The sequence below is a fragment of the Vulpes vulpes genome, chromosome 1 (genome assembly GCF_048418805.1).
Source record: "Vulpes vulpes isolate BD-2025 chromosome 1, VulVul3, whole genome shotgun sequence".
NCBI classification, from domain to species: domain Eukaryota; kingdom Metazoa; phylum Chordata; class Mammalia; order Carnivora; family Canidae; genus Vulpes; species Vulpes vulpes.
Window position 1 is genome coordinate 181642223 of NC_132780.1, and position 24902 is coordinate 181667124.

At 33.5% G+C, this 24902-nt stretch overlaps 1 pseudogene; it reads left to right on the forward strand.

Annotated features, from left to right (window-relative positions):
• The first annotated feature begins 5079 nt into the window (after window positions 1–5079).
• Window positions 5080–7312, forward strand: LOC112923129 (ras-related C3 botulinum toxin substrate 1-like; annotated as a pseudogene).
• Window positions 7313–24902: the final 17590 nt, after the last annotated feature.

Genomic DNA, 24902 nt, shown 5'->3' on the forward strand with positions numbered 1-24902 from the left:
TAAAAAAACTGAACAAATATGACCAAGAAATTTATGTAATTTTTAAAATAATCCATGAGGCAAAGAGGTCTAAGAGAGATCAGAGAATATTTGGTAATGTTCTGAAATCAAATCATAATAGAAAAACTACATATCAAAATTTGTGGGATTCAGCTAAATTCATGCTTTGGAGGAGATTCACAGACTTCAAACCATACATCGGAAAAACATTGAAAAAATAAAAATAAACCATCCATGTGTCCATGAAAAAGTTAGAAAAAGAATATAAAATTAAAGAAAGCAGTAGGAATAACTAACAAAGATAAGCACAGACATTAGTGAAATAAAAACAAACAATGATAGAGTGGATGAACAAAAGAAATGTTCATTCTTTGAAAAGACTAATACAATGATAATCTTTGGCAAGACTGATAAGAAAAAGAGCGGAAATATAATCAGCAATAGCAGGAATAAAAAACTGAACATTAAAAATTTTAGGTTCACTATAATCTATTTTCTATGAAATGCCTAAACTAGACACTCATGTCCTTTCACACTGAATTTTTATGAAATATAGACCACTTTGTAAAATATTCTTTCAAGACTCAATTTTCTACTTTGTTCTTGGCTAGGCAATTTTTAGTAAAGTTTAATGACCCTTAATTTTTCTGAATTAATGATCCTTAATTTTTCTGAACTTTTCTTAACTATATGTGGACTGGCTTCTGAAATCAGTAAAAGTTCCCTTATCTTTTTTTCCATAAAAATTTATTACTTCCAAAAAATATTTATTATTTCCACTTACTTTTAATTTCTAAAGGAAGGAACTATAGCCCTAACAATGTTTAATACATTTAAACAATTAAGCTAGGTCTTTTTTTCTTTGTTGTGTATCATTAGGAGTTCATGAATTCTTACTTTTTGCTTTGTACCAATAAATATTAAGTCTTTTTAAAAAAGATTTATTTATTTATTTTAGAGAGAAGGGGGAGAAAGAGAGAGAGCACCAGTGAGCAGAGGGGCTGAGGGAGAGGGAGAAAATATAAGCATACTTTGCTGAGCACAGAGCCCTATGTGGCTCACTCCCACGACCCTGAGATCATGACCTGAGCCAAAACCAAGAGTCAGGCACTCAAAGGACTGAGTCACCTGGGAGCCCCAATTATAGTCTTTTTTAAATGCTCAGGTTGTCTTCCCATATGCCAATGAGAGCTTCTTCAGGTTGACTCAAATGTCGCTTTCACGTGACCACATTAGTCTTTGACAAATTCCTTGATTCCTGGGAAAAAGACATTCTAGATTCCTCTAGTACATTCATATCCTTCCCTAGACCTGAAATCAGCCATTTCCCCAAAGATCTCTGATTCCTTTAGTGAAATTATATTTAGAGACCAAAAGTGGATGTTCTTTGCCATTGGGTTGCTATTGATTCTTGCTCTTTTTAGTATATACATAGAAATACATATTTTAGAAATAAAATATAAATCATAAGTTTATACTGGTATCATTAATTCAAATGTAGGATTATAAAGTTTTTCTTGACCTATCTGATTTTATGTTTGTATTTCTTTTTCCTACATTGATTGAAATCTTGGTTTTAATAATATTAACATGTAGTCTACTTCCTCTATATAAACACATAAAAGTTTCAAAATAATATTTATGTTATTACTACTCATTGTATTGATTGTGATTTAAGATTTCTCTCTCTCTCTCATCCTTACCCTATAACTAACTAGAAATATATAGTCAAAATGCATTGTCTTAAAGTCACTTGAAATAATTCTTTTCTTTGTATGGTTATGTTACCATGCAATTACTATTTAGAAAAAAATATTGTATCATTTAGACTTTTTTAATGGCTTATAAGTTGAAAGGGATATATTTGTTCATGTAATTAAAAAAAATAAGACAAGGCACAGACTGGGAAAAAATGTCTGACAAGATATATCTAGTAAAGGACTATTTGCCACAATATACAAAGAACTCTTAAAATTCAATAATAAGAAAATGATCAACCAAATTTAAAAATATGTAAAAGGCCTAAACTGACACCTCACTAAAAAAGATACACAGGGCAAATAACCCTATGCAAAGATGCTCCATATTATGTGTTATCAGGAAATTAAACAGTTAGATACTACCACATACTTATTAGAATGGTCAAAATCCAGAATTGCTAACACCACGAAAATGCTAGTGAGGTTGTGGAGCAAGAACTCTCATTCATTGTTATAGGAATGCAAAATGTGTGACTACTCTGAAAAACAGTTTGGTAGTTTCCTACAAAGCTAAACATGCTCTTTCCATATGATCCAACAATCATACTCCTTGGTATTTACCCAAATGAATTGAAAACTTTGTCTATAAAAAACCCTGCAGACAGATTTTTTAGTTGCTTTCTTCATAATTTCCAATGTTTGCAAGCAACCATAATACCCTTTAGCATGTGAATGGATAAGTGGTGGGACACTCACACAATGGATTATTCAGTGCTAAAAAGAAATGAGCTACCATGCCTTGAATAGACATAGTGGGGCTACTTAAATGAATATTACTTTGTGAATGAAGTTTTATGAAAAGGCTACATTCTGTATGATTCCAACTAACATTCTGGAAAAGGCAAAATTATGGAGACAGTAAAAAGATCAGCAATTGGCAGGGATCGGTTATGGGGAGGAAGGAATAAATAGATAGAACAGAGAGGATTCTTAGGTCAGTAAAACTTTCCTACATGATAGTATAATAATGGATAAATGCCATTGCACATTTGTCCAAACCCACAGAAAATACAATACCAAGAAAAAAAAAACTTAATGTAAACTTTGGGTGATAATGATGAGTCACTGCAGATCCATCAACTATAAAAATGTATCATTCTGGTATGGGATGTTGACAGTGGCAGACACTGTTTCTGCAGGGGTTATAAGAGATTTCTTTATCATCTTTATCTTTATGATCAATGTTGCTGTGAACCTAAAACTGCTCTAAAAATAAAGTGTATTTTAAAATGTGAAAGTTAGTAATGCTTGATCTAATGTTTAAAATGGTATCACCAAGGACTTGACCTTGACCTATATTTCTTTGCTTTCTGAGGTGTTTTGTCTCTAATATATTTTATGGTGGCTTCCTCTGGAATCTTCTGTATTTGTAAATTATAGTGGCAGCTTGAGTCTTACGTTCCCACAAAAATAGAGAGTAAAAGAGAGATAGTTTTTTTCCTTAGGGACTCATTGACAGATTGGGGAGGAAATGTTTCTTCCTTAGAAACAGAATGTTTGGGATACCTGGGTGGCTCAGTGGTTAAGTGTCTACCTTCGGTTCAGGGTGTGATCCTGGAATCCTTGGATCAAGTCCCATATCGGGCTCCTGTATGTAGCCTGCTTCTCCCTCTGCCTATGTTTCTGCCTCTTTCTCTCTCTCTTTCTCATGAATAAATAAATAAAATCTTAAAAAGAAAGAAAGAAACACAATGTTCTCCCTGAAATTCAATTGCCCTAAGTTTTGTGTACATCCCTGAGCGAATCATGGAGACAGCAGTATAGGATAGATTAATGGACCAAGATTAATCAAGGAGAAGAGGATAGAAAACCCAGCACTGATCATTTGTGTAAGTGAATGGTTCTTCAGAATAAATAAAAAGTTAATAGTTGCATTTTCTAAGTTCTTATTTCTTCTTGTGAATTTTAGTTTTCATCTTGTTTCCTTTCAGCTTGAATGGTTTCTTTAGAATTTCTTTAAAAGTATTTTGTTCAAACTCTTATTTTTTTACTTATCTAGGAATGTTTTTATATCAGTTTATTTTTGAAGAATAAATTTGCTGGATATAGAATTCTTAGATGATTTTTTTGAATCAGTATTTGAATGCTGTACATTATTCCATTGCTTTCTGGCTTTGTTCCTGATGAAATATTAGTCATTAATCATATAGATACTCCTATACATGATGGTTTGTTTTGTTTTGTTTTATTTTGTTTTACTAGTCTTCTCAAGATATTTTGTCTTTGGTTTTTAAGTTTGACTATGATGTTTTTAGAAGTTGATTTCTTTGTGTTCCTTCTCTTTGGGATTGGTTGAAATCCCTGGATCTGCAGATTAATGTTTTTCTTCAAATTGTAGACATTTCCAGTTATTATTTTCTCACATAGTGTTCTCATCTCTGTTGGGAACTCCAATTACATTTACACTGGTATATGTGACCTTTTCCTATAGGTCTCTGAGGCTCTTTTTCTTTTCTGTTCAATCTATTTTCTCTTTGGTCATTAGATAGTATAATTTCTGTTTCTTGATTCTGCCATCTTGAAACTGCTATTAAAATTTCACCAGTGAAATATTTATTTAAATTATTGTATTCTTCAATTCCAGAATTATCATTTTGTTCTTTTTAATAATTTACACACACAAAAAAATAATTTACACATCTGTATTGAGAATCTTAGTTGGCTCATTGTTGTCATACTTTCCCCAAATTTGTTAAACACAGTTCCATTATTGGAATATGATGGACATATTTATAGTAGATTCTTTGAAGTCCTAGTACACTATATACTACATCTGGGAATATTAAGAGAGAGTTTCTATTGATTGATTTTAACCTGAATTTGGGTTACAATTTCCAGTTTCTTTACAGATATCACACTTTTTATTGATAACTGGATATTTCAGATAATTTTTATAGCAACTCTGGGTTCTGAGGGCATTTTTGAAGGTTGTTGTTATTCCTTTTTTATTTGTTTCTGTGTTTCATAACTTGCCTAGGATAAATCTAAAAGATGTATCTCCTCCAGTGTGGGGCCCCTGAAAACTCTACTCAATTTTTCATTCGTTTTTATTTTTCCTTTATTTTCCTTGTGTTTGTTGTTGTTGTTATCCTAATTGGCAAGCCTAGTTTTAGATATTGACCTTTATGTCCATAGATTAGTAGTTACTGAATGATTTGAGAGAGATTGTGTTTAAACATTTAGAGCTGGCAGTTTTTCCTAGCTTTAGGTAGTGGCCACTGCTGGCTCCATTTTCTCCAGGGGGTGAGGCAGTATGGACAGAGCCAGCCACCCCATACCTCACCATCTGCAGCTCATTGCCTCTTGCCTCAGCACCCAGATGCAGGCCATCAGATGTGTGGTGGTAGGAGATGGATCTGTAGGTAAAACTTTTCTACTGATCAGTTACATAACCACTGCATTTCCTGGATAATATGTCCCCACTGTTTAGGTATATACTTGCCAATATTATGGTAGATGGAAAACTGGTGAATCTGGGTTTATCAGATACAGCTGGACAAGAAGATTATGAGAGATTAAATCCTCTAACCGATCTGCAAACAGAGGTATTTTTAATGTTTTTATCTAAATTCTAGTTAGTTAACACATAGTGTGATATTGGTTTCAGGAGTAGAGTTTAGAGATTCTTCATTTACATGTAATACCCATTAAGCATCACAACAAATTTCCTCTTTAATACCCATCACCCATTTAGCCTTTTCCTGGCCTACCTCCCCTCCAGCAGTCCTCAGTTTGTTCTCTGAAGGTAAGTGTCTTATGGTTTGTCTCACTCTCTCTCCCTTTTCTTTACCCTTTCCCCTATGTTAATCTGTTTTGTTTCTTAAATTTCATATATGAGTGAAATCATGTAGTATTTGTCTTTCTCTAACTGACTTATTTCACTTAGCCTAATACACTTTAGCTCCATCTATGCTGTTGCACATGGCAAGATTTTATTATTTTTGATGGTGGAGTAATGTTCATTGTGTAGGATACCTGAGTGGCTCAGTTATCCTATCTGTATGTCTTAGCTATCTGTATGTCTTCCTTGGAAAAATGTCTGTTCATGTTTTCTGCTCATTTCTTAACTGGATTACTTGTTTTCTTGGGTGTTTAGTTTGATTTCTTTATAGATTTTAGATACAAACTCCTTATCAGATGTGCCATTTGCAAATATCTTCTCCTATTCCATAGGTTACCATTTAGTTTTGTTTCTTTCTCTGTGCAAAAGCTTTTTATCTTGATGCAGTCCCAATAATTCATTTTTGTTTTTGTTTCTTTTGGCTCTGGAGATGTGTCTAGTAAGAAGTTGCTGTGACAGAGGTGAAGAGATTGCTGCCTATGCTCTCCTCTAGGATTTTGCTGGTGTACTGTGTTACATTTAGGTTTTTCACCCATTTGGAATTTATTTTTGTGTGTGGTGTAAGAAAGTGATCCAGTTTCATTCTTCTGCATGTTACTATGCAGTTTTCCCAAAGCCATTTGTTGAAGAGACTATTTTTTCCACTGGATACTCTTTCTTACTTGTTGAAGGTTAGTTGACCATATAGTTTCTGGGTTTTCTATTCTTTTCCATTGATCTGTGGTCTGTTTTTATGCCAGTACCATACTGTCTTGATGACTACAGCTTTGTAACATAGCTCTAATCTACAGCTTTGCCTTTCTTTTTCAATACTGCTTTGGTTAGGGGATCCCTGGGTGTCGCAGTGGTTTGGCGCCTGCCTTTGGCCCAGGGCGCGATCCTGGAGACCCAGGATCGAATCCCACATCGGGCTCCCGGTGCATGGAGCCTGCTTCTCCCTCTGCCTGTGTCTCTGCCTCTCTCTCTCTGTGTGTGTGTGACTAACATAAATAAATAAAGAAAAAAATTTAAAAAAATAAATAGAAGAAAAAAAAAAGATTGCTTTGGTTATTTGAGGTCTTTTGTTGTTCCATACAAATTTGAAAATTATTTGTTCTAGCTCTGTAAAAACTGCTGATGGTATTTTTTTTTAATTTTTATTTATTTGTGATAGTCACACACAGAGAGAGAGAGAGAGAGAGAGAGAGAGGCAGAGACATAGGCAAAGGGAGCCCAACATGGGACTCGATCCCGGGTCTCCAGGATCGCGCCCTGGGCCAAAGGCAGGCGCTAAACCGCTGCGCCACCCGGGGATCCCTGCTGATGGTATTTTGATAGAGATTGTATTAAATGTGTAAACTGCTCTGGATAGTAGAGAAGTTTTAACAATCTTTGTTCTTCTAGTCCATGAGCACAGAATGTTTTTCCATTTAAACAGATTATTCTTTTAACTGATGTATTCTTAATTTGTTTTTCTCTTGTGATTCCTGCAACTTTTGAAAATGGTCAAGGAAAGTAATACCCTAAGTGTTACCACCACTGTCCCAGTACCCCCATCATCCTGGTGAGGGCTAAACTTGATCTCAGATGAAAAAGACATGATTGAAAAACTGAAGGAGAAAAAGTTGACTCCTATCACCTACCTACAGGGTTTGGCGATGGCTGAGATCACTGCTGTAAAATATCTGGAATGCTCGACTCTCAAACAGCAAAGCCTCAAGACAGTGTTTGATGAAGCTAATTGAGCAGTTCTCTGCTCCGTTCCCATCAAGAAGAGGAAGAGAAAATTTCTGCTGTTGTAAATGTCTGGGCCCCTCTCCTGCCCTTTCCCTCTGGAAATTTTGGCACACTTTGTTAAAAAATGATGGAACCTTCACAGTCTATGACAAATTTTTGTTACAGATTAGTTTTTCCATAAAACCATTTTGAGCCAAAAAAAAAAAAAAAAAAAAAAAAAAAAAGGCCTGAAGCCAGTAAGACTTATATGTTGTGTGTGTGGGTAAAAAAGAACATTCAATGTTTAAGTCATTTACATAGTTGTCCTGGCCTTTACTTGCTACTGGACCTTTTTGAGAGTCCTATGTTTATATTCACAAGCTCATGATGTGACAGGAGTTTAAATAGCTCAGGGCCTTGGTCCATTCTCCAGGAAGGCCTTTTTGGTTCTACTGCAGAAGAATGCTAGGAATATGTTTGCCAAACCTAAATGTAACATCTGATTAGTGGAGCAAGACAATGTCTATGCCTCACATGCTACTTCCAAAATATAATTTTCTCAGGAAATAATGAGGCCTTTTGTCCATGGCAAAGAATCTACAGGACCTCATGACCTACCTTGCCTAGAACTTTTACATTGCCCATGTTGGGAGTGGGAAGGTGGGATCAGCTCTAGACCTGAAGGAAGAGATTCTCATTTTTCTTGCCTCAAGTTCAATTATTTTCAAATATAAATGCTTTTCAGATTGTTTGGTAAATTGCCAAAGTCTTGAAATGGTTGTTTTAATCATGCTCATTTGATAGCTACTTTTTGAGGAGTAACTTATTCATCCATAGCCATAAGTTCCCTACAGTCTCTTTCATGAGCATAATAAGCAAGAAATGATCAGAAGCTCATGAGCAGAAAGAATAATTAAACATATGTGTTTATTTTTAAAACAGTACAAGATCCTCAAAATAAAATAATTCAATGACCTAGCCATATTTTTGGTTTCTATATGAAAATCTACATACTCTAATTAACTTCCTATTGTTACATTTTTATAAATTTCAGGCTAGAATATTTTACTAAAGTAATTCTTTATTAAGGAACTCCTTATGTGTATTTTAGCTCTCCATTGTTTAGATCTTAAATGGTAAATCCTTTATTTATTTAATAAAATTTTACTATTTTTCTAATATATGCTAAATGTTGTTCTATGAAATTAGAAAACAACAGTGACAAAGATACATATTTTATATTCAGGGAAATCGTAATCAAAGGCAGAAGCTAAATATTTGAACCCTAGTAAAATATTAGCTGGTAGCACAGAAGGTACATTATTTGACCTTCACAATACCTCTAGTAGAAAATTTTCATTTCACAAATGGTGTTCTGTTGCCTTTGCAACCTTTGCCTCAACATACTTTCATGTAAGCAGCATCTATTGGTCCCCTGTGTGTACAGAGAGTAGCACAAAAACCTATAAGGTTTTAGAAAGCTGCACCAATAAATTTTCTGGGAGTCACTATCTTTTCTCAAAGCCTTCTTTCTTTCCCAGAGCTTTCAGTACACCCCTCCCTTGATTCTTCGGAATCCCCTAAACCTTGGTGTTTTCTAAAATCTTAATTGAGTACTTAAAAAAATAAAAATGAAACTACATCTTTTTAAGACAAAAACATTTCCAACCTTTTGTGATTAATACCAAGAAAACAGAAAATCTTCATAATAATCAACTAAACAATTGTTCATTCATTGTCATTTCCAAGGAAATAAATGTCAAAGTGTGCTTTTATAGTGAAACACCACTGCAATAACCTATAAATTCCCCAGTGAAAGCAGCTCTATAGGGTAGATTCATGATGGGATGAAATGAAAGAAACAGGATTAAGCAACAGTCAACTGATATTAAAATGTCAAACACAAGGTGAAAATAATCCTTTGATTGAAGATAGTACAGTTTGTGGAATTCACATGTTTTCACAAGGATGAACAACTATTTCAATAAAGATATTTTCTTTCATTTACTTGACAAGATATTGTACTGTTGAGTAAGTTGAGAAAAAAAGAAAAGGAATACTAATACTTAACTCCTGCATAAATTAAAATAGGTTAATTTATGTGATGATGATAAACTAACCTCAAATTCTCAGCAGCTCAAAACCACAAAAAGTTACTTATTTTTGTTGCAGTTTCCACGCAGGGTGGTGACAAGGTCTCTGCTCATTATAGACACTGAGGCTGATGGAAGCTCAGTTTCAGCACTTGCTTTCACAATCACCAAGGCACAGGGAGGAGACATAGTAAATTGCGCATTGATTGTTAAAGTTTCTATCTGAAAGTGACATGCTTATTTCCTTGACCAAAAATGGTTCATGGCACTTCCTAACTACAAGAGCAAGAATGTGAAGTCCTTCCAGCTACCTAGAGGTACAACCAGAAATTTTGTGAACAGTCCTACCTACTACCTCTGCTCTTTATGCAATCTCCAATTTAAATTAGACATCTACTCCTGTGTCATTATAAGAAGAGATATAAGAACCAACAAGTATAATGATAAAAATATAAAGGTAATGACAATAAAAATGTTAATAATGTCTAAGTTTTATGAATTTGTTTCTTTGTCATCATTCTAAATGTTTTTCTAAGGTACAAGTATTGCATTTAATTCCCAACTCTATGAAGTAGGTAGTAATGTTATTATCTTCTTTCTTTTACAGGAGAGAAAACTGATGTACAGAGAGGTTAAGTGACTCACCCATTATGTATATTATATATATATATATATAATATAGTTAAATATAGTTAATATAATTAGTTATTATACACACACACACACACACACACACACACACATATTAGAGCCATAATTAGAACCTAAGAATCTCATTCTTCAGCCTGTCCTCTATAGACTATAGGACATAATAACCTGTTTGCCATAGTGCTTTTATTTTCAACCTTTATTTTCAATTTACAAGATATGTCTTCACCTAAAATCTTGCTTAGAAAGTTGTTATAAAACTAATCCAAATGAAGCATCTTTTGTTAAAATGGTGAGAAAAAGCTGGAGTCCATACCACTTGGGACAGCATGTCCTGTCTTCCAGCTACAGATCTAGAAAGCTGGCATTAACATAAAAATACTTGACACTTCTTTATTTGCTAAAAATATGACTAATTAATTTGACCCTTCACATCTTCATACCTTAGGTAAATTATCTATTTTTAACACGTGTTATAATGACATTAAAAAACAGAAAAACCAAGTACCCTGAGACACAACGTCAGGAGTCTTTTGTCAGGCTAAAATTGAATAAACTAATTTTTTTTTATTTCTAGAGTTCAATATTTTAAAAACTTTTCTCAACTACATGTATGCAAACAAATCCAGGATTAAGAAAACTATAAAGGGAGGAATGGACAATGCTCCATAAAAAGGATGAAAAGCACTATCCTACCAGTTAATTATTAGCCAGCTGGGTAATCTTGTTTAATTCTATAAAGAGGCCAAAAATCACAGCTATCTGGCAGCCGCCAGCAGAGAAGGAGAGTTTGAATACCCTCTATACTCCATGAAATCCATGCACCTGTCGAAAGTATTTGCTCTTCCAATCTTAAATGTGCTTCACGTTACTTTTTATTCATTGAGATGATAAAAATACTAAGATATATATTTTTCTAACTTCTCTATTATGAATTTCTTTCTTTTAAATTGTCTAAATATAAGAAACACAAAGCTGATATTTATAATATTTCTATTCAAGGATCCCTGGGTGGCGCAGCGGTTTGGCGCCTGCCTTTGGCCCAGGGCGAGATCCTGGAGACCCGGGATCGAATCCCATGTCAGGCTCCCGGTGCATGGAGCCTGCTTCTCCCTCTGCCTATGTCTCTGCCTCTCTCTCTCTGACTATCATAAATAAATTTAAAAAAATAAAAATAAAAAAATATAATATTTCTACTCAGAATACAGCATTTAACATTAATAGTCATCACTACATATTGTTTTAAGGAAACAAATAATTAAGAACAAACAATTTTAGTTTCTAGTCACCAATAAAATAAATATTTGGCGTTTTTACTACCTTTAAAATAATTAGGTAGTAATATGAAATATGAGAAATAATTTAAATAACTACAAAAATAAATACCTAAATACCTATAATAAATATATGGATATTCTACACACCTCTCTTTCCCACACACAAACACAGAGCCACTTTCATTCACTGAACACTTCCATTTTCTATTGTTCTCCCTTAACTAACCTCATGCATATATTAATGCATTTCAGCTATACCACATAAAACTATTTTTTAACCTTCATAGTTATAACTGTATGTCAGTAAGCTTTTAAAAGGATAAAATATTTCAAATTTTAGATTATTTTCAACTGTACTATTATTGAGATTAATTGATGAATGTAAATTTGAAAAAGCATTTTAGGATTAGGCAGTGAAATTGATATTTCAAATGTATTTGTTCTACCTATAAAGTTAAATTAGAAAACATGATAAATTTACTGTTGAAAACCAGTATAACATAAAGTATTTTCTTTAAAGTGCTTTTATATTTTTTAAAACCTTAAAATATATCTCTAGTATAACTTCTACATATTCTCTGTGTCTTATACTACAGGGTGTGCTATTGGACACAAAACTCAAAGCCTCTTAATTTTTAAAGAAACCTTAAGTGATTAGTATGATTTAATTAGAATTTTTTATTGTCCTTGTAGAAGTTTGACACCAGACATACAACACAGTAAACAATTCTAAAGAAATGAAAAACAGACAAAAAAAACCACAATCATTTTAGACATTGTTGATTTTCAAATCTTGTCTTGAATTTCCCATCAATGGGACTTTTCTCTCAAGTTGTTCCTTGCTTAATGATTGTCTCATTCTCTAAAACACTTAAAATTCCTCATCCCCTTTTTATTACAACCATGGTACTTAATATCATATTTGTGTTGGGCAATGAATTTCCCCAACAAAATAGTTACATTTGTTTAATCAGGTTACTTACCTCCCAAGAACAAGAACACTGTTTATATTCTCAATGCTATGGCTATAAAATTTGATATTAGATTTATTTTTTATATTCCACAAGAATCTTCCATATATTTGTTCCTCTATTATAATGGGACATTTCTATAAAACACTATAGACAATGATATTATCATCACTGTTCCAATATGCTAAAAGGTTCCATTGCTGTTATGAAAGACTCACCTGCCAAGTTAGAAATACTTCTGTTTTAACAAATGTCTTTCCTGCTATCCAAATGGTCACAGCTGCCACAGTAACAAATGCCATCCTTCCTCAGTATCTATTTTTCTAAGTCTCTAAAGAGTAACATCTGAACAAGAAATAAAAGGGGTAAAATCACATAGGGCCTGATTATATTCTTGGAATGAGTTCTATTAGTTGTAACTGAAGAGTTTAAGTGGAATGGGGAAAAAAAATAAAATTTCTCCTTAATATAATTTTTTCTCTATATATGAGTATTATTGTGTTTAATTTCTGAAGATTTCTGCTCTGGGATAGTAGGGCATTTTAAACCAAATAATTTCATTTGGCTTTGAAAAGTGCCCTGTTAAGCATAATAGAAGTCTAGCAGATTTTCTAACTCCCCTTTGATTTATTATGTAACCTTAAAGTTCTTTAATATCACTTTTTTTTGTAAACTGACCTCTCAGTTTCGTTGTCATACATGTTTCCTGCTCTCTCAAAGGGAGGTGATCTAGATTAATGAGTTTGAACTCCACAGATTAATACTCTATAAGTAGAAATCATTTTTCAATTGGTATTATTTCACTATTTCAATTTTCTCAAATCACTCGGGACCCACACTAACCTAGAGGGATGACAAACAATAAGATTAAGCTAGAACAGGCATGATGTAAATTCTCACACAACTTTCAGAAAAGTATGACTACCAATGTTGTTAGGATTAGACTAGGACCAGTTTACTGCTGCCAAAGCAGAAAGACAATTTGTTCCTTAAAGGATCTTACAAAGCTCTTTCCCAAAGGCTTGCCCTCTAACTAAAATCATGCCCAGGAGATAAATGGAAGCCAGTGAGATACAGAATGTTTACTGAAGCCAGTAAGATACACTGCACAGAAGCGCAGAATGATTACTGAAATTTGATCAAATACAATCAGACTACCAGAGCATTGAGACCACATTGGTGATGCAAATTAGTCTAGAAGGGTGGTGTCATGACTGTGACAGTCTCCCATACTATCAAGATTTGTTAAAATTGAGCATGTGGTCTAGAAATGTAGGCAGAATATTGTCAGAAAATTAATGAACAAATTCAACAGTTGGAATATTAATATTACATGTGATTGAACATATATTAAATGTTATTCATGATAATACATGTATTTTAGAAGAAAAAACTCAACATTGAGGTTTTCAACTGTCTTTAAAAGCTTCAGATGCTGTAACCCTGTTCTTTTAGGATAGTAGTATGGTAGTGATAGTACTAGGAGTAGTAGCACTGGTAGTAATAATAATAATCTGAAGCAATTGGTAACTTCCAAATGATTGCAGTAGTTTATACACAGTAACTCGTGAATGGGAAAAAGCATTAACTTTTAAAGATATACCATAGGGGCACCTGGGTGACTCAGTGGTTGAGTGTCTACCTTTGGCTCAGGTCGTAATCCTGGAATTCTGGGATTGAGTCCCATATCAGGTTCCCCTCAGGGAGCCTGCTTCCCCCTCTACTTATGTCTCTGCCCCTCTCTGTGTATCTCTCATAAATAAATAAATAAAATCTTAAAAAAATAAGGATACACTATTAATAACAAGTAACATTTATGATATTGCTTACGACATTATGAGTACATACCAAGTGTTTTAAATACAGTGCCTCATAGCAGTGAGGTACAGAAAGGAGCATATCTCAAAAGTGCATGATATTCACTAAAAGTTGATCCAAGAGAAATTTGACTACCACTTAAAATCACAACATCATCAATAAAATAATCTAACTTCCATATGAATATATGAATATATTCATATATATATGAATATATGTGAATATGTATGAATATAGGTGAATCTATATGAATATATATATTCAATACAATAAAAGTACCCTGAACAGTTGTTTGACTTCATTCAAACAGTTGTTTGACATACATTCAATATATGAATATATATATGAATATATATTCATAAGGAAAAGGTTAAATTAACACAGTTAAGGGATAATAAGAATTGTGTAGCAAACATTTGAATGAAGACATATGACCACCATAGAGTTTATTTATTTATCATCATATGATCATGTGAATATTCAATATAATAAAAATGCCCTGAACAGTTGTTTGACTTTGCAAGTACAGCCTTTGGGGCACAACTGACCATTTAGTGTGCTTTCAGGGTAAAAATATTACTGAAATCAAATTACAAACTTGTATTTATAATATGCTATGTACTGTAAATTTCTAGGAATCTACACCTGGGAGGAAAAGCAAAGTACATAAAAAAAAAAATAGAAAACAAAACAAGTCAAAAAAGTCCAAAATACACACACACACACACACACACACACACACACACACACACACACACAAAGAGAAAACTTAGTATTTAAGTAGTGGTTAAATAGCAATAAAAGCACTGTCGAAAAAACTGTAGACTTAATCCCCCATTAACTGATATAAGAAATTGAATATCATTCAAAAGCTAAAGGCAATCAGGTAAGTATTATCAGAAAAGAATTTATGTAAGGGATTTAGAAGAATTCACATGTGAGAAGACAGGAGTGTTATTAATGATCAAAGAAGTTTCATGTGGCAATATGTCATGCACACTAAAAATATAAAAGAAGACTTTTATTTATGTATGGTAAATGGGTGGTTTTTGAACTGGTGAAAAAAATGATTGGAGGGCAGCCCGGGTGGCTCAGTGGTTTAGAGCCGCCTTAGACCAGGGTGTGATCCTGGAGACCCGGGATGGAGTCCCACATTGAGCTCCCTGCATGGAGCCTGCTTCTCCCTCTACCTCTGTGTGTGCGTGTGTGTCTCTCATGAGGAAATAAAACAAAATCTTTTACAAAAATGAGTGGATAACATTACAAAATACTCTTGTCTTGAAAAAATGTATGGAGAAAAATAAATGCTGGAGAGTGTGTTATAATGTTAGGTTTTACATGGAGAGAAAAAAATGCAGTGGATTTGATTCCCAGTTATCTCTTAAAAGAATCTGATCTGTTAACACACACAAAATTTCTAGGCAAGTATAATGATCAGGAATTCTGTTCAAAATCTACACATGAAAAACAAAACTTAAAATAAGATTGGATGATTTCATGCAATTAACTATCAGATAATAAGATTGAACCACTAAAGGTAATACATGGAAGAAAGGGGGATGAATTAAGTTTTAAAGGGTTGGTATTATTTTGAGTAATGAATAATTTTCTGGAAAATAAACTTTTATTTTTATTTTTTTTTAAAGATTTATTTATTTATTTATCATAGACAGAGAGAGAAAGAGGCAGAGACACAGGAGGAGGGAGAAGCAGGCTCCATGCCGGGAGCCTGACGTGCGACTCGATCCCGAGACTCCAGGATCGCGCCCTGGGCCAAAGGCAGGCGCCAAACCGCTGAGCCACTCAGGGATCCCCGAAAATAAACTTTTAGAGTGTAGTGTAATCTGATAAAGTTAATAACACTAATGATACAACCTATTAAAAAAGATGTGTTGAATATCTTCTCTTACACACACACAAGCTAGACCTCAAAAACATATGAATGAATTTTGGAAGATTGCCTTCCCTAAAGTACTTTTTAATTTAATGAAAGAAACAGATATGCATCACCAAAATAAAAGTCAGATTTTTACACTGTTCAAATATTTGTCATAACAGATATTGATTGATTTGGAGATGATTTTTAACTTCATCTATAATTGACATACAGGTTTAATGCAATTCCTGACATTTCAGAAACTGTTTAATAGATATAGCCAATATTATCCTAAAGTCTCTATGGAAAGACAAGGAACAAGAATAAACAAAGCAATTTTAAAAAATAAAAATAAAGTGGGAGAAGTCAGTCAACTTGGTTTCAAATTAACACATAGCTACAGTAATAAAGACAGTGATATTGGTCGAGGGATATAGTCATAAATGAGTGAAACAGAATGAGGGATCCCTGGGTGGCTCAGCAGTTGAGCGCCTGCGTTCAGCCCAGGGCGTGATCCTGGAGTCCCAGGATCGAGCTCCACATCAGGCTTCCTGCATGGAGCCTGCTTCTTCCTCTGCCCGTGTCTCTGCTTCTCTCTGTGTGTCTCATGAATAAATAAATAGAAAATATTAAAAAAAAACAACAACTATAGAACAGTCTTCCAGAACAGCTATAACATTTTGCATTCTCGGGATCCCTCGGTGGTGCAGCGGTTTGATGCTTGCCTTTGGCCCAGGGCGCGATCCTGGAGACTCGGGATCGAATCCCACGTCGGGCTCCCGGTGCATGGAGCCTGCTTCTCCCTATGCCTGTGTCTCTGCCTCTCTCTCTCTCTGTGTGACTATCATAAATAAAAAAATAAAAAATAAAAACATTTTGCATTCTCACCAGCCATGAATGACAGTTCTTATTGCTCCACAATTTCATGAATATTTGCTGTTTTCCGTTTTCCAGATTTCAATTGTTCTAAAAGGTGTGTAGTGCTATCCAATTGTTTATTTATTTATTTTATAACTATTTTTCTGATGACATATCATGCAGAATAGCTTTTCATTTGTTTGTCACATGTATATCTTCTTTCTTGAAGTGTCTGTTGAAGTCTTTGGTTCATTTTTAAATTAGAGTGTTTATTTTTTGTTGTTTTAAGAGTTTTTTGAAAAGCAGACTTTTATAGATGTGTGATTTTCTTTTTTCTTTTTCTTTTCTTTTTTCTCTTAATAGAGGGGAAGGTGAGCTGGGGGAGAGAATGAGAAAGTGAGAGAGAGAGAGAGAATATTAAGCAGGCTCTATGCCCAATGTGGAGTCTGAGGCTCAGGGCTGCATCTCACAACCCTGAGATCATGACTTGAGCCAAAATCAAGAGCTGGATTCTCAACTTACCAAGCCATCTAGGAACTCCTATATGTTTCATTTTCAAATATTTTCCTTCCAATCTGTGATTTTTCTTTTTTTTTTAATTTTTTTTTTTATTTATGATAGGCACACAGTGAGAGAGAGAGAGGCAGAGACACAGGCAGAGGGAGAAGCAGGCTCCATGCACCGGGAGCCGGACGTGGGATTCGATCCCGGGTCTCCAGGATCGCGCCCTGGGCCAAAGGCAGGCGCCAAACCGCTGCGCCACCCAGGGATCCCCCAATCTGTGATTTTTCTACTCATTCTTTTGTGACTTTCATAGAGCAGGAGTTTTAAACGTTAATGATGTCCAGCTTATTTCTCACATGGGTCATGCCTTTGGTACTGTATCTAAAAAGTGTTCATACCTAAAGTCATCTAGGCTTTCTTCTATGTTATCTTAGAGGAGTTTTATAGTTTTATGTTTTACATTTAATCTGTGATCCATTTTTAGTTAGTTTTGTGAAGAGTGCAAAGTCTGTATCTAAATTACTTTTTTTCTTTTCTTCTTCTTCTTCTTTTTTTTTTTTTTTTTTTTTGCATGTGGATATCCAATTGTTTCAGTAACATTTGTTGTTTCATCACATTGACTTTGCTCCTTCATCAAAGATCAGTCGATTATATTTATAGAGTTCTATTTCTGGGCTATCTATTCTGTTCTATTGGTCTGTTTCTCTTCTGCCAATACCACATTGTCTTAATTACTATAGCTTTATAGTTAGTCTTTGAACCAGGTAGTATCCTCCAACATTGTTCTTCTTCAATACTCTGTTTGCTATTCTGGGTCTTATTCTTCTCCACATAAATTTTAGAATCAGTTTGTCAATATACACAAAACAACTTGTTGGGTTTTTACTGGGATTGTATTGAATCTTAGATCAATTTGGGAAGAATTTACATCTTAACAATATCAAATCATCTTATCCATGAACATGGAATATCTCTCCATTTATTCAGTTCTTCTTTGAAATAAGACTTAAGAATCTTGAGGTTTTCCTCATGTAGATATTATACATATTTTATCAGACATATCTATTTCATTTTTTTTGGTTACTATTCTATAATAGATGGTATTATGTTTTTAATTTCAAATTCTTGTTCATTGCAGGGATATAAGAAAGCTAGTGACTCTTGTGTATTAATCCTGAATCCAGCAACATTGCTATAATCTCTTATTAATTCTAGAGGGTGATTTTAATTCTTTTGAATTTTCTTCATAGATAATAGTGTTATTATTTATTTTCTTGCCTTTTTGTATTATCTAGAACTTCCTGTACTACCTTGAAAAAAGTAGTGAAAGAGACATATTTGCTTGTATTTGATCTTCTTTTTTTTAAGATTTTATTTATTTATTCATGAAACACAGAGAGAGAGAGAGAGAGAGAGAGAGAGGCAGAGACACAGGCAGAGGGAGAAGCAGGATCCATGCAGGGATCCCAATGTGGGACTCAATCCTGGGACTTCAGGATCACACCCTGGGCCGAAGACAGGTGCTAAACCACTGAGCCACCCAGGGATCCCCTGTATCTGATCTTCTAATCTTAGTGGAAAGCTTTGTATTTTTTTTAACTATGAAATACAACATTAGTTGTATTTTTTGTAGATATTTGTTATCAAGTTTATAAAGTTATCCTCTATTACTAATTTACTGTGAATTCTTATCAGAAATATATATTAGATTTTATGACTTTTTTTCTGCATCTTTAATATGATCATTTGGGTTTTTTTAACTATTGATGGGATGGATTGCAATAGTTGATTTCAAGTGTTAAATTAGCTTTATATACCTGATATAAATCCCACTTTATTATGGTGTATATGTTTTATACTTGTTTGCACTTTATTTGTTAATATTTCAATGAGAATTTTTACATCGGTGTTTGTGAGAAATATTGGTCAATAGTGTTCTCTTCTTGCAATTTCTTTGTCTGGTTTTAGTATTAGAGTAATGCTGGCTTCATAGAATGAGTTAGGAAGTAGTCTCTTTTATCCTCTGAAAGAAATTATAGAGAATTACTGGAATTTCTTTCTTAAATCTTTGGTAGAATTTACCAGTGAACCCATCTAGTCCTGGTGCTTTCTTTTTTGAAGAGATATAATTATTGAATCAATTTCTTTTATAGATCTAACCTTATTCAGATTGTCTATTTCTTCTTTTTTTAATTTTTTTATTTTTTTATTTATTTATGACAGTCACACACACAAACACACAGAGAGAGAGAGAGAGAGAAAGAGAGAGGCAGAGACACAGGCATAGGGAGAAGCAGGCTCCATGCACCGGGAGCCTGACTTGGGATTCAATCCCGGGTCTCCAGGATCGCACCCTGGGCCAAAGGCAGGCGCCAAACTGCTGCGCCACCCAGGGATCCCTGGTCTATTTCTTCTTATGTGGTTTTGGCAAATTATGTCTTTCAAGAAATTGGTTTATTTCATTTGGGTTATCAATTTTGTGGGCATTGAGTTTTCAAAGCCCAACTGATTTTGACAAAGATGCAAAAGCAATTTGATGAAAAGATAGCTTCCTCAAAAAATCATGCTGGGGTAATTAAATATCAATAAGCAAAAATAATAATCCTTACCAAGTTCCACACCTTGTACACAAATTAAGTAAAAAAAAAAGGATCATGAACATAAAGTGTAAAAATTTTATAAAAACACATTGGAAAATGTTTTCAAGATCTAGGTCGAGTAAAAATATTATCAGACTTGATGTACAATTGATTGTCTACAAAAACAGAAAATGCATAAGTTTGATTTAGTTAACATTAAAAATATTTCCTCTATAGTGTTTTTGTCAGGAGAATTAATAGATAAATACAAGACAGGGAGAAAATATTTCTAATTACATATCCAAGAGACTAGTAACTCAAACATATCAAGAACTCTCAAAACTCAACTGGAGAATAAAAACAAATAATTCCATTAAAATGTGGGCAAAAGACATGAAGAGACATTTCACTGAAGAAATAAATGAGTAAAACTTTATAAAATTTTTATTAACTAATTAAAAAATAAAGTGAAAGATGTTAACCATTATTTGTCTTTATGTAAATGCAAATTAAAACCCTAAGATTAAAAAGCGAAACCTCAAGAGTTACTGTCAAACACTTCTTGGAATGGCAAAGAAAAAAAAAATGACCACCCAGTACGTGAAAATACTGGGTCACTCATATATTGCTGTTGGGAATCTAAAATGGTACAACCACTATAGAAAACTAGCAGTTTAACATGCAACTGCCAAGTGACTCAGCAACTACACTCCCGAGAACTTATCCAAAGAAAGGATGACTTACATTCATCCAAAAATCTATACACAACTGTTTGTATATCAGTTTTATTCATAACAGCCTCAAACTAGAAATAACCCAGATGTCCCTCAACAAGCAAATAAAATAACTAAACAAAACATGAAATACTACTCAGCAATGAAAATAAATGCATTGTTGATCTGAATAAATCTCCAAACAATTAGACCATGTGAAAAAAGCCTATCCTCAAAGGTTACATGCTGTGTGATTTCACTTGTATCACATTCTCAAAATGACAAATTTATGAGATAGAGAAAAGACTAGTCATTGCCAGGGATAAAGGAGGGGTAGGGGCAGGTAGGAAGCATGTGTCACTACAAAAGGACAACACAAAAGATCCTTCAGTGATGTGAATATTCTGTATATTGACTATATCGGTGTCAATATCTCAGTTATGATACTGTACTATACTTTTGAACAACATTACCAGTGGGGGAAAGTAGGTAAAAGGTAAAATCTGTCAGTATTATTTCCTTAAAATGCATGCAGGTCTGTAATTTTCTCAAAACCAAAGCCTAATTTTAAAAAATGAAAATAAGGTCTTCATTTTTATTTTATATTATTTTTTAAAAGATTTTATTTATTTATTTGAGAAAGGGAGAGAGAGAGAGAGAAGTGCAAGCAGGCAAGAAAGGGAAGGGGCAAAAGGAGAAGCAGGCTCCCTGATGAGCAGGGAGCCCTACACGAGGCTCAATCCTAGGACCTCGAGATGATGACCAAAGCTGAAGGCAGACACTTAACTGACTGAACCACCCAGGCACCCTCTATTTTTAGACCAGGAGGTTATGTGTAAGAAAACCCAGAAAAGGAAACCATTTGTGGTCAATGTTCACATTTTAAAAATACTGATTTTTATATGCCCATAAAAATTTTGTACAGCTTGCATTCTTCTAGAGGTAGATTTGAAGATAAACCCTGTTCATGTACCCTAGATTTTTGTGAAGGGTAGAATTTACGAATTATGAAATTGAGTAGTTAGCTGAAGCTACTTCCAATAAAATGCTGAAGGTGTGCCTCTTGTTCTCCTGATTGCTTATAATAAAATGCCAGAAGAGAGAAATGAATTAAAGATGAAATTTTAATCAAAAAGGAAGCAGAACTTAAAGATTTGTAAAATTGTCAGCCTATCCATATTGAAAAAAATGAAAAAGTCTGCTCAGAAGAGAACACTAACGGTGTGGCTAACCAACCTTTCCTAAAGAGATTAGTCAACCACTTCCATGGAAGCCAGAAACTATTGTTCAAGAAGAGGAAGAATGAGTTCTCTCCAGAGCAAGGCATTTCAGAGATCCTTAGCGTTGCCACTCTCATCACAGGCCCAGAGTACAGGGGCGGCCACAGGGACTGAGTGATTCAAAGGAAGAGGCACAGCCTGTGGGGACTAGGGCACATAAAAGACTCTGTTTCTCTTATTTGGCCTTTATTTTGATTCCTTTACCTGACTGGGTCCTGTTTACTGTTTATGAGATCACCAAGAAAGAAAATGTGGAACCTCGGTGGGGAGGAACCAACTATATATAGATATATATATCTTTATATGTATATACCTTTACATATATCTACATAAATATTTATATATATCTTTACTTTGATAGACCCTGTGATATTTATAATCTTAACAACAATCCTAAATAGAAGGTTTAATTCTTATTTGTCCAGAGAGGATAGTGACTTTCAGGGAAATTAAATAAGTTGTAATTTAGGTCACAAGAGCCAGGATAGCAGAGCTGGATTTGAACCGAAACTGCTTAATTCCAATTTCATGATTTTTAGGCCCCACAACATAGGTTATTATTATTCAAGCTGACAACAAAAGCAATCATTTACTTATCTATTTTCATATTGGAAGAAATCATATTCTACTTTATTATTTTAAAAGTTAATTATCTTTCATTTTCTACACAAAGCAACAAAATGTGAAAAATCAGGGATTTTAATAGTAGCATCCACAGTACAATAAATAGGTCCATATTAAGTTCATAAGAGAGATGATATCTCCAATATTCTTAATCATCAAAATGGAGAATTAATGTTATTCCCATATTATAGATGACATAATGGACTCAGTATATCCTGCTTGAGGTTATCATATTTTTAGATAAACAAAGATCTAAAGAATAGAAAGTTAAAAGGATAAAACATCGAAAAGAAATTTGGGATTTCCTTTTTGTCACTAAAATTATATGTAAATTTCTGTAAGTTTTAATGAGACCATGAACTTAATTTCAGAGTGTGAATATTATATTTCTCAGAACATGTTTAACAATTAGATTTATTTTCTTTTCAAATGTGGAATTTTTACATTGCATAGGACCTAGTTAGGTAAAATTATATAAGCATAGAAATTTCATAATTATATATAAGTAAAAACTATTGTTCAAAAATAGGATAATAGCATTCTAAGGGTTCACTTTAAATGAACCTTTACTTTTGTTTTCTCCCTTTATTTACCTGCTAACTTAGGCTAAGGGCAAGTTTCTCCTCCCCTACCAATTTTGTAATTGGTGGCACATTAAGTGCTGTAGAAAGCCCTTATAGGAGGTTGCTTTTCTAAAGAGGCAACCCATTATTTTATCTTGCCCCAACACAAGAAAAATATGTTCCTCCATTCATCAATAGGTCTGAAATCTCTCTCTCTCTCCTACACATTCAGAGCTCCCCACCTGGTTTAGTGTGCACAAGAGATATGCTCCCATTAGGTGTCAGTTCCTTTCATCAGGGAGACATGGGCAAAATGTTGAAAGCATATTTTTGCCACCATTTGTTAATCAAAAAATAACCATAATAAAGCCAGATGAGTGTGTTACATTATCAAAAAAAAGCAAACAAAAATTTGGAAATATTATTCACAGAAATTTGTAATTATTATTATTATTATTATTATTATTTCAAGATTTTATTTATTTATTCATGAGAGACACACAGAGAGAGAGGCAAAGACACAGGCAGAGAGAGAAGCAGGCTTCATGCAGGGAGTCTGATGTGGGTCTTGATCCCAGGAGCCCAGGATCACACCTTGGGTGGAAGGGAGGTGCTCAACCAGTAAGCCACCCAGGTGTCCTCACAGAAATGTATTAGATATTCAACTACACATCTGCATTTTACTTTTGGGAGATACATATTAATATTAAGAGTTACACTAAAGTCAGGACACCACTTTTTCATTTATATAAATCTTTCACAAGTCATATCACTCAAATCTTCATTAATTCAGGGATATAATCTATTTAAGATTAATTTGTCCATATTCTAAATGCATAATAATTGTTTGAGTAAACTTTATGTAACTTTATTATGTTAATTTATCATTAAAATTATAAAAAATTATAAAGACATCAGTAAAATTTCATAAACCATTAACATTTTCACCAAAGAACAGAATTCTGAGAGTAAAAATATTGAAACTTTCAGCACTGTTTTACCAACTAAATATTATATATATTAATGTATACTTTCATTTGCTTTTCAAATGCTATTTAGAATATGGTATCAAAATAAAACTTATTTTAATACAAAATAAATTTGTCAGAGATTACTTTTCTAAAGTGTTGTTCTACATTTTATCTTTTCCCCAGATTTTGAGCCATTCTATGATACACACTGGAAACCAATGATTAATATATAAATATACTTCATATTGTTTATTTGTTACCAAATAAAAAATGTACAAAGCTAAGAAAAAATCAATTACAACAGTGCCATTCTGAAGCTTGTTCAGTTTATCAATAGAAAACATTGTTTCTTTAACTTTTTAAATTAACATATGCCATTTGCTGAAGTTTAAGAGCTAATTATTTATCAAATATCCTTTTATTAGTCATTGCCAATGCCTTTCTTTAAACATAAAATAAACCCATATTTTAAGAAAAACATGAAGATAAATATGTGTCTAATTCATCTACTTACAAGGATGAAATAAGAGGTCATAGGCAAAGTGCTTTGATAGATCCTTCAAGTATAATAGAAATGGATTAACATTAAACATAATGGCAAAATACCACCTCTTTTGAGCTTACAATGGTTAAAAAAAATAAAACAGGAAAAGACTCTTTATAAAAGCATGAACACAGTTTTAAAAAACCTTCCCACTTTCTACTGCAGAAAACATAAATTATATACTTTGCAACCAGCTGTAATGGTAGGCATAGGCAGCTGGTCCAATTTACTGTATAGTACTATTGTACATATTGTTTGATGCACAAATTACTTATAATTTCTAGAAG